We start from the raw sequence: 7,173 nt of genomic DNA on the forward strand, positions 1-7,173 counted from the left end.
TTTCATTTGCTATCTGGCTGGGAGATCCTGATTGTACTACTTCAGACAGTTTTTGAAAGACTGTTGGAGATGTAGATGTTTAAATGGTAATTAATAACAGTATTCATCTCGATGGTTCTCTTGGCAAAACTCTTGCTTTCACATTAGCTTTCAATAAAGCTCTGCCACTTAAAACTTTCATTTTAAACAGCAAAATGCTTTTAAAGTTTCAGATTTAGAAGATTTTACAGAGCTTAATAAAAATTCACTTTTTGGGCAAAGTGTGGTTGACAGTTGTATTGGTACGGATGGTTTCTATTTAAAAACGTGTTCCTTTTGGTTGCTGCATCTTGCAGGTGCCGAGATTCTTTGTCTGGCTTCCTCTAAGTTTCTCTTGCCATCTCACAGGCATCAGAAAGTGGGGCCAAGTGCCTCCAACACCACCAATGGAGAGAACTTGATTTTATTCTCTCATGTGACTCGGCTCTTTGTATTGATGTGCGAAGGATCTGGACAAGTACCAGAGATGCTGGGGAGAAGATGCTTTGTGATGGCCACAGTAAATGGGATGGTCAAACACTCCACCATGCTTTACAAACTATTGTTAGATATGCAGGTGGCAGGATGGCCAAGTGCACCAGGCCTTCGTGTAGGAGAAATATACCCTTAATCCTTACCCCTGTTCTGTGACCAACCTACCGGGTAACTGGGCAAAGTGCTCCAATATAAACTTGTTGGGACAGAGGCTACTTGTTATTTTTAAGTTGCATATAAGGTCTTATAGAGATGGTAATGACAGTGCTGTGGGAATCCTGCTAAATGCTGTTGGTTTTGGACTGGCATTCAAAGGACAGCTAAGCAACAGCAAAACAACAACCAGAGTAACGTGGACCATTCCAAGAGAAGAATTTAGGGAAGAAATTCACATAAGAATTTACTAGGTAAAACATCTGTCTGGAGAGTCTGGGATCTGGCTCATCCTACTGTCACATTTGTGGATGCCCCTTGCTTCTCTAGGAAGAAGTTAGCACAGTGAAGAAAAGGAAATCAAAAAGTTAATCTCTTGCCTAACTAGTATCTGTATCTCTTTACCAACTTAGCACTTATGGGCCATACATCCATGTAGGAACCCCAGTTGTACTTCTTTTTATGTGTATTGACTTAGTGGAGTGCAAACATGTTAAAAAGTTCACTTTCTCCTTTATACGAGTCTATAAAAAAGCTCTTAAAATGGAGTCATAGGGTTTCAATGAGACAAATGAATGATCAGCTGAGACCTAACAGTCCTTTCTGATGGATTAGGTGCTTTAGTGTGAGAAATTTTAAGATGCTAATCAGCCTGGAGAGTTTTCATGCCTCCAGCGCTATGTAATGACACAAAATATTGCGATGCCTCCAAGTTATAATGGAATAGGCAAGTAGGATGCAGTAATAGGTATCACTCATGATATTTGATTCCAGTTAAAACTACGTTTTCAAAAGTCTCTAGGCAGCAGAGATTTCTTATGCATTTATGGGAATTTGAGTAAAACTAAACATATACATACTAGCTTGGAAATTTTTCTAACAGCTATTTGGACACAGTAATGTACAGAAATAATTGTAAACACATGCACAAGTAGATCAGTGTGTGTTTTCAGTGCCTGCTTTTAGGAGAAATAACACTAACATGTTTTCTGAATTTTGCAAATGCACTGCAAAATTGCAGCTCAATAAACTTAACTTTATATGTTCTTCTAAACTGATGACACCAGTATAATATCAAGATGTTTTCCAGTTGGGATTTAGGAAGCTGTAAGACATGACAGAAGTGTTCATAATAGGACATTTCAGCACAAATTTTAACTTGCTCGGAGTTGATCCAAAATCAGCTCTCCAGCAAGGCATGTATCTGTTTACAACACTTGCTGTGGAAGGGATCGATCCCACAGCCAGAGCAGTAAAACACACGTTTGCTGCAACAGCACAGAAGCAGGTCACAGTTTACCAGAAGGAATAATTTACTGTACAGAGCTGTTACATTTTATTTCTGTACATTTGGAAATTTTGAGTTATGTCCTGCCACTTACATTTGCAGGCATGCAAGTGCTGTGTTTATATTCCATGTTGGTCACCGAGATCACAAACATGATCAGTCACTGAGAACAAGAAAAAAAAAAAGCAGGATATTTCATCTGCATGTTTTTCTGGCAGCGGTATTGTTTTGGGAGATAAAGAGCAAAACTGAAGTGTTTGAAAACAGTTCCCAGGATAGCTCGCTCTCTACAGGCTTCACTGAGAGTCCAAAGGATGCACCTGAGCTAGTGCTGAAATGGTTAACTAATAGCATGGGGCTAGGAAATCAGCATTCATCCCTGGCACAACTGCTTCAGGAATTGTGCCAGGAACCAGTAGCTGAAAGCCTCACTAAAAACAACAGGACAACACTATTAAATGCCTGGAGTCTTAAATGGTTAGTAGTTTGTCAAGGTGACACCCTTGTGGTCTTTATTGAAGCGCAAGCTGAGAGACATCTCTGTTATTTATAGAAATGTGAAACCAATGCAGTTTGTGAGCATTTATGTTGTCATTACAAGAACAAAATGTTATCTGCACAATTACAAAGTTATATTCTGATAGGGATTCTTATTTAAGCCTGTTATATGCTTCAGCAAAGCAGAAAATCCCTTACTGAGCACCGTTAATAATGGAGCATTAAGAATACACTGTTTTTTCTTTTCTTGCTTTATATACATCTATTTTTAAAACAACTGGGTTTGGGTGCTTTCTAGGATTTATCTGCTGGGTGCTGGAGAGAGCTTTTCCCTGGACCTGGCTACAAGAAGGAATGTCTCTACAACCATTTCTGGTAATGTTCCCTATGCCTTGCTGGGACCAGCCCTCTCCCTCCCGCCGCAGTCTGCAGCAGGGCCTGGGACAGGGATTTAGGTGGGCGATGGAGTGAGGGGAGTTTGTCAGCTCTAGGGAAGGTGCATGGCCCAGGAGAGGCTGACAATGTTCAGAGATTTCCTTCTATAAGGATTAAACAGACCTTTCTTGTAGAGAAATTAATGATATGATGCCAGAGGACTAAAATACCTCTAATTTTGCCCCAGCAATCTTAGTAGAGTCCAGTGAGGTGGCACATCCTCAGGGATGTCCCAAGCATGGACTTGCACCTAGGCAGTGCCTCCAGTGATGGTGGGGATCTCCTGGGAATTCCCTCTTGGGGGCTCAGAGGGCTTTTCAGGCTGTGCTGATGTGCAGGGTCCTTGCAGCTGCTGGCGAGCGGCTGCTCTGGATGCTCCACCAGCAATATCTGATGGCCTCAGCCACCTGAGCTTGGGGAGTGCTGGGCTGCAGACCCAGCCCTACCCTCTCCAACCCTGGGAAGTAAAGGTGCAGCAGCATTGTGTACAGATCTGTGATGAGTTTGGGAAATATAAAATAACACCCTTTGAAATGAAAAGGGAAGGGAAGGAGTGTGAACCCCACAAAAGGAAGTAGGTGGGAAGGAAGGCAGGGCAGATGGGGTAGCTCCTGGCAATTAAGCCTTCCTGAAGGCAACCCCACTCCCCTGGGCAGAACCTGCCTGGCTGCTCCTTCTGCTGCTGCTTGTGCGCAACAGATGCATTGGCAGAACAACCAGCTGATGATAATAAAAAAGGTGGCCACTATCAATCAGGCTTTGCTTGTTGAGCCACTAGGAACTTGTATCTGGAAAGCTTGTGGAAGTGCTCCTCCGTTAGTGCTGTGTCTAGCTGAGGTGTCATGGTCAGACAGCTAAGAGTGGAGCGATCAAAGGAACCTGCTTTCCTACAGGGATTCCCACACTGCAGGGTCCTGTAGTTGGCGGGTGGTTTAGCAGGCTAACCCACACCTACTCCACTTAATGCCCTTTGCTGCTAGGATCCATGGGTGCATCTCCCCATGCTGTGGGAAATGAGCTTGTCTCTCCGGTTTTGTTAAGGCACAGCAGTAAATTAAGCAGTGGAAAAAACACAGAATCAAACCCTTTCCTGGGCTGGGCACTTGCAGAATTGGTAAGTGTAACATTAGCATTATGTGGCTTTATTATGGACACGTGCACACTTGGATTTAAAGGCCAGTGGCTAGACTGAGCAAACATTTAGTGTGGATGGGAGGAGGGAAAACATCTATTTTCTTGTGCCCGTACAAAGGGTGACTAATTACACCAGGAACAGCTGCAGTGCACTTGAAACTATAGCAGACCAGCTGATTCCTACCATGCTTCCCCAGCCAACTGGCAACACCTGAGACCTGCCAGGTAAAAACCAGGCTCTGTGCTTTGTCCAAGTCATTAGCTCCACTTGGAGAGAAGTGAGCAAGGAACAGGCTTTGCTTCACTGCTTAAAGAGTTACTCAAAAAGGAAAAAAAAATAACTGGAAGAAATATTTCAGTCCAAAGCAATATTTACTTGGGTGCTTAAAACTTTGTAAAATGCCCTGAAGGTCACAAGCCATTCATCCTGCTGTGTATTTCTCTTTAAGAAGGTGCTTGTAAGTACTACTGGAACACATGTGTGATGAGGGGTTGCCATGGCAAACAGGTTTTGGCACTATTTAAGACAGAGTTTTATTGCGCAGCAGAATAAATAAGCATGTTAAAGCCACATACAGTAACTTGTTGGCACATACATTAATGCTCCCAAGGGCTGCAATAACTTAAGCACCCTCCCTTTAAACATTCTTCAGCGTTTTTTCTTTTTTATTGACTACATGCATTTAGTATTAGGGCTAGGAATGTCCCATTTCCACCCCCTTTTGAAGTGAGTAATTGAGGCAAAAAAGGAGGACTGTCTAATAAATCATAAAGGGGCATTGTGCACAGACAAGAGGGGCAATTTTCCCTTTCCTAACATACGTGAGGATAAGCCAGCGTGAGACCTGGCTGCGTACTAAATCCTGACTTGCTCCCTCTAGACATAGGAGTAGATCGGTGTGTTTATATTTCTGATGGAGCCTGAATAATCAGAAATAGTTTCACACCATTTTCTGCAGTTTCTGTCTTGCTCTTTTGTGCCAAGCCAGTCTTCTACCACATCACAGCAGCGAGCTAGTTACTTCAGCTTTAGTCATTTTATGAACCACCTGTTCTGTTCCCAGTTTGGCTCCCAGTCCACACCAGTGGAGTCCCATCAGGTCTGGAAAGGCTCCCAGCTTCGAGGAAGTGCTGCAGGGAGGCAAGAGGCAAATCTGTGCCTGTAAGAGGGCTCAGGTTTGTGGTGCTCTTAAAGGTGAACATAAATTACACTTTATAATGAAAGCTCTGGTTTAAGAAGAGTTCTTAGTGTATTAGGCTGGGCTTTATTAGCTCGGAGGCTCTGCAGCCATGTGGGAGGTGTGACACTGGCTCCCTCTTCTGTGGGAAGCAGTAACTTTTCTGGTTTGGAGAAGTTTGAAGCTGCCAAAAGCAGGCGAAGCCCACAAAATCTCCCCCATCCCCTCCCACCTCGGAGACAGAAAAGCACAATTAGCGCAGACGTGATCAGATAACGCCCGGCTGTAAGGCAAGTGACAGAGCTGCCTCCTCCCCTGGCGAGCCCAGGATGGCCGAGGTGCTCAGCCAGAGATGGCAGTCATTTTTCTTGTTAAAACCTGGAGAACTGGTGAGTGTGATGGACCTAATTCTCTTTGTTTTCTCGGTGAGTAAGGAAGTTACTGGGGAAGAGTGATGGAAAGTGCATCTCGCCCTAAAAGAAGACTGCAATCAGCGCTGGCTCCCATTATACTTGGAAGAAAAATCTGTTTTACATATTCCCTATGGTTTTAGGATGAAAGCTGTAATGTATTTTACTCTTAGGGCCCCTTCTGCCTCTTGCCCCACTGCCAAGGTGACCCCACAGCCTTCAGCAAGGCTTGGGCCGTTCATCAGAGCTGCTTGTCTCTCCTAAGCTTTCCTGTATGCTCAGCAATTGCTGAAGCATGCTCAAGCCTCATGAAATGGGGGAGGAAAACCCAGAGTTGATTACTTTATGAAACATACATGTTTGTAATATCGCATACTGATAGGTTCATTATGAATTACAATTTGCTGAATAAGAGAATTCGCGAGGGAGGGATAGTGCATGGAGAGAAAAGAAAGAAAAAAGGAGGGGGGTGATTTTTATGCCTATAAAGGTGTCTCCTGGGCATAACTGGAGTTGAAGACCTACCATTTCCTTCTAGCTGTTTGGATTTACTTGCAATTAAAGCCTAGTGGAGCTGTCAGAGGCTGTTGACAAATATATTATAACCAACTTGGGTTAAGCGAAAGTTACTTAAAATTAATCCATCCCCGCACAATACTCCTGTTTCACTTCAGAAGAATGTGCCAGGAGGAATAAGTACAATCCTGACCATGTTCGGAGAACCTCCTCAAGGTGGAAATTTGCAAATAGGGCTACTGTAGTATGTAATGAGAAGCTGCAGGGCTTTCAATTATCCCACATAGTCTGTCTCTTTGCAACTTGACTGACAGCTAATTATACTGGTGCCATTTTTTTGGCAGTGGAATTTAATCTCCCAGATGGAAAGCAAATCAATCTGCCCATCGCTGCAGCTGAGGCATACTTTGGCTCAACTTTAATTTATTCTCCTAAGCCTAAGAAGGCTAGTCATTTCAAGGTACAAAAATATCAGATTTCTTCTGTTAACCAGGCTGGTGAAAAAGTGTGGAAGAGTTGGGATTTCGTAGGCTACGCTGTGAAATGTTGTTGCTCCTTCCTTTGTATTAGGAAACAGCGGTATCATCTCCCCTTGATTCCTGCTTGTGGAATCGGACAAGGAAGAAGCATTTATGAGCGGGCTGCTAGTGATAATGGTTAAGCATGAGTTGTGGAGGCATTAAGTAGGATTCTATGGAGGAATGAACTAAATCTCTGAAGAACTCGACACAAAAAGGAATCGGTGGCAATTTTCAGGCACTTTAGCCAGTGTGCAATAGCCCAGTTCCCATTGGGTTTCACGCCAGGGATATAAACACAATCCTTTTACTTACCTGTGCTCTTCAGGCCTATCAATTATGCTGCTTGCTCCGAGTTGCTGTTACAACTTCAGGTATTACTGTCCTCTGCAAAACCATCATAGAGCAGAGTTTGTGACTAGTTACCACAGGCTACAGACCTGATTTTCAAGTACCTGGGCACCTGCAGCTCCTGTCAATGCTATTTTTCAGGCTAGAAAACCCAATTTTAGTGAGGATCAAGGCAGGAA

This window comes from Mycteria americana, chromosome 8 (genome assembly GCF_035582795.1).
Source record: "Mycteria americana isolate JAX WOST 10 ecotype Jacksonville Zoo and Gardens chromosome 8, USCA_MyAme_1.0, whole genome shotgun sequence".
Taxonomy (NCBI): Eukaryota; Metazoa; Chordata; class Aves; order Ciconiiformes; family Ciconiidae; genus Mycteria; species Mycteria americana.